Here is a 4,118-nt window from a genome sequence, read left to right as displayed (position 1 = left end):
AGCAGTCATGAAGAGGTCATGTAGCAGTCATGAAGAGGTCATGTAGCAGTCATGTAGCAGTCATGTAGCAGTCATGTAGTGGTCATGAAGCAGTCATGTAGCAGTCATGAAGAGGTCATGTAGTGGTCATGAAGAGGTCATGTAGCAGACATGAAGAGGTCATGTAGCAGTCATGAAGAGGTCATGTAGCAGTCATGAAGAGGTCATGTAGCAGTCATGTAGCAGTCATGTAGCAGTCATGAAGAGGTCATGTAGCGGTCATGAAGAGGTCATGTAGCAGTCATGAAGAGGTCATGTAGCAGTCATGAAGAGGTCATGAAGAGGTCATGTAGCAGTCATGAAGAGGTCATGAAGAGGTCATGAAGAGGTCATGTAGCAGTCATGTAGTGGTCATGTAGCAGTCATGAAGAGGTCATGAAGAGGTCATGAAGAGGTCATGTAGCAGTCATGAAGAGGTCATGTAGCAGTCATGTAGCAGTCATGTAGCAGTCATGAAGAGGTCATGTAGCGGTCATGAAGAGGTCATGTAGCAGTCATGAAGAGGTCATGTAGCAGTCATGTTGGAGAAAAGAACAGAAGTTCAAGCTGAGCAGACGTGTTGGTGCTTAACTTAGCTTGAAGTGTTTCTGTCCTTTCCTTCATCTGATGTCACAGCTGTTAAAGCTCTAGAACCACCTGATGGAACATCTATTCAAAAGTCCCTATATTAACACTTTAAAGTTAACAAAACTTTGAACACTTCTTGTATTTTGGTAATTTGTGAAAAAGGAAAAGGTTTATTGATTCTCTCAGTTGTAGCTGTTTCCTGTCTTCCTTTTTTCTAGTACTCAGTGTTTTACAACATGTTGAAATTTACTGCTTTAAGGAGACAAAAACTCTTTTACGAGCCAAAGCAATGCAGGCTTTTTTCTTGTGATGTTTTTTTTAATGTATTTTTGTATTGAACCTTTTCTGCCCTAACACATTATAAATGCAACCAACCCGTCTTCGTCTGTATTTATAATAAATCTTTTGTATTTTGTGTACAATATGATGTTGCAGTGCATGACATGTTCTTGCTTTTTTCTTTTGTAGTGCAAGATATTTAAAAAATAGCTATTTAGTTCTAAGTATTGTTGGTTTATTTAAAGGTTTTTCTCATATTTCTTACTTATAAGGGCTGTATTCAGGTACCTCTAATTACTCTTCCATGTCAGTGAAAAAAGACAGATGAGTTGTGCAATTTCTGTACGTGCAGTTAGAGGCGATAGAAGTGGATCTGCTGGACTGGGTTTTAGTTTTTCATTAGAATCTAAATACAGTGCCACAAATTAAAATTGATAAAAACCACAATAAACTTTGGAACTGTTCATAAAGGTTTCTTTTTTCAGAAATGTGGAGTGCAGTGAAAACAATGAGTCATGATACCTGTAAATGTAAGCTAGATTATTAGTATTTGTGTGTAAAATGCTCATTATCACGTAAAGGTCACTTTCATCCACCTCAGCACTTTAAATCCCTGCAGATTAAAAACAGAAAAGCTGCTGCTGTTTGTTGTAGAAAAACAAAACAAGAAGAAAACTACTGTGTGACATGAAAACACTGTATAAGCTCTGATGATCTATATTTCAAAGTACACATTTCTACGCAAAAGTCTATTTAAAACCTTGTGGCAACATAAACTATTAAAGATTGTCAAGAACACACAGTTTTCTTGTTTTGTCTTTATGTTTGAGTCTGCTTTAGTTTACTGTTAAATGTGAAAAGTATGGAATGAAACAGGTCTTCAGCTCTGATGTTGGGTGCTGTTTATGCTGGGTGGCAGGATAATGAGGGTCTCTAGCTGTGCCATTTTCTAGTAGCAATACCTGACTAATGCAGTGATCCTGCAGCGCCACCGTGTGGCTACATGTGGAACTGCATCAACAACAAGTCCAACTATCATGAAGTGAAATACAGATCTTTTTATTACAACAGAATAAAGGTTTACTGTCAAAAAATAACAATGTACAAATCATTTTTTACATTTCTTTTGGTAGATTAATCATTTGCTTTTTCATAAATTGTAATGTAAAATCTAGATTATTAAGAAAGAAATATTTCAAACGATACATACAAATCAAAGATAATAAATTGCCTTTAAGGCATTAAATTCATTAAATACAATTTCTGTCCATGTATTGGACCGCAGACATGTCTCTGTTAGAATCAAGCAGCGACAGATAATAAGTTCCACAAAACAGATTAATTAAAGAAAGTTTCAGTGCAGACCTGAGCAGCAACATGTGACCTGGTTCTGCTTCTATAGAAACACTGTTTTACACTGTCTCACTTACATAAAGCAGATATATAACAGTGTGAATTAACTCAAGGGAAGACGAAATAAGGTTTGACAGTTCCTGTGTTCAAAGATGTTATTAAACCTTCCTGAATAAGCTCAGGTTTAACAGTAAAAAAAACCTTAGGATTTACTGATAAATATGTGTTTTATATAAAAACCTGTTTAACTGAGTCAGACTCAGAGTGTTAAAAGTTTCATCTTATCATTTTGACCAGGACAATAAAAAAATATTACCTACAGTCTGTTCAACAAAACTAAGACATTATCTATAAAAACTGATTCATCTGAATCCCTTCAGCTCATTTCACTGTTAAAGTTTAATATCATGTGTGTGTTGACACACGCCGACTGTTTTAAAACTAAAGGAGCCACAGAAATGACAACCAGGGAACAGCAGCCTCCGCCAGGGTGGAGGCATCAAAATAAGGTCCAAATCTGTGAAGAACAAAAGATGAAAGTAATTTGACAGAAACATGCTTGTCCAGTGGCAGCTAAGTGCAGGCTCTACACTAATAACACAATATCATTTTAGTAGTGTTGTAGTCAAGACCACCTAACCCGAGACCAAGTCAAGACCAAGACCACAGTGTCTCGAGACCAAGACCACAGTGTCTCGAGACCGAGACAAGACCAAGACTTTTAGGGTTTGGACCAAGACGAGACCAAGACCAAGGGAGGGCGAGACCGAGACAAGACCAAGACTTTTAGGGTTTGGACCAAGTCGAGACCAAGACCAAGGGAGGGCGAGACCGAGACAAGACCGAGACCAGATTAAAAAATGTTTCCTAAAAGATGCAGTATTCTGTACACATGCACAGTGGGGGTAAAGTATTTAGTATCTCATAGTTGAGGTCTAACTATGATGTCAATCACAGGCCTCTCATCTTTTTAAGTGGGAGAACTTGAACTAAATACTTTCCCCCCACTTTAGTTAACTTAATATGTAGAGCTAATATTAACAAAATGTGTGAGGGCAGAGGAAAGAGTTTTGCTACAGAGGAAGATTAACGTTGGTGACGATATAAGTTTGACATTTTCCCCACTGTCTCTGAAAGTGAAGCACTGCTGAATGTACGTTACTGTTTGCTTTCTCCTGCTTGTTGTTGTTTTACAATAATATTATTTATGACTAATGTAGCCAAATTTTACACTTAAATTTTGAAGTCATCCTTTACCGTTCCCTGAGAACCACTGCTTACTTTCCTGGAGTGAATGTGAGTGAAGACACTGGGGAGGGGTGACAGCCGCTAACAGAAATACATAAATAATGAGTCGGGTTTGGATTTGAATCAGTAACTACATTTTAAATCCAATGAAAACAAGAATGTTAACTAATAAAATGGACAATTATCTGGCTGTTTAACGATATTTCCACAGTTGTGGTCTTGACTGGTCTTGAAATAAAATTCTGAGTCCTCGATGTCCGAGACAAGACCGAGTACAAATGCTGTCGAGTCTGAGAAAAGACCAAGACCATCAAAAAGTGGTCTTGAGACCGGTTTAAGACCAAGGCCGGTTTCAAGTACTAAAGACTACATTTTAGTTCAACATTTTATCAATAATGAAGCACTTTTATTAAAAAAAAAAACACAAATGACTGAAATGCCCCCCAACCCACCCACACACCTACTATGTCTCTCTATCCTTGTGATGACAACTTTCCATTGACTTCCTTTACATTTCTACAGCCTAACCCTGACCACAAACCCTAAGGCTAACCTGGGTTATCTGACCCTAAACTAACCTCACAGGTACCTACCTGACCCTAAACTAACCTCACAGGTACCTACCTGACCCT

General features: G+C 37.9%; 1 protein-coding gene and 1 long non-coding RNA gene across 2 annotated transcripts in view; one reads left to right on the top strand and one right to left on the bottom strand.

Moving 5' to 3' along the window:
• The first annotated feature begins 109 nt into the window (after positions 1 to 109).
• LOC106534681 (uncharacterized) lies at positions 110 to 2,548 on the top strand. Its single transcript, XR_001312373.1, has 2 exons — positions 110 to 334; positions 423 to 2,548. It is a non-coding gene; the product is annotated as an uncharacterized LOC106534681 (long non-coding RNA).
• LOC106534680 (desumoylating isopeptidase 1) overlaps positions 1,929 to 4,118 on the bottom strand; it is a gene marked incomplete in the record, with an annotated part of 11,576 nt that continues 9,386 nt past the window's right edge. The window contains 1 exon segment of the mRNA XM_014031386.1: positions 1,929 to 2,755.

The sequence above is a fragment of the Austrofundulus limnaeus genome, unplaced genomic scaffold (genome assembly GCF_001266775.1).
Source record: "Austrofundulus limnaeus strain Quisiro unplaced genomic scaffold, Austrofundulus_limnaeus-1.0 Scaffold1243, whole genome shotgun sequence".
NCBI lineage: Eukaryota > Metazoa > Chordata > Actinopteri > Cyprinodontiformes > Rivulidae > Austrofundulus > Austrofundulus limnaeus.
The sequence above is the reverse complement of the archived record's forward strand: the minus strand, read 5'-3'. Positions and strand labels throughout refer to the sequence as shown.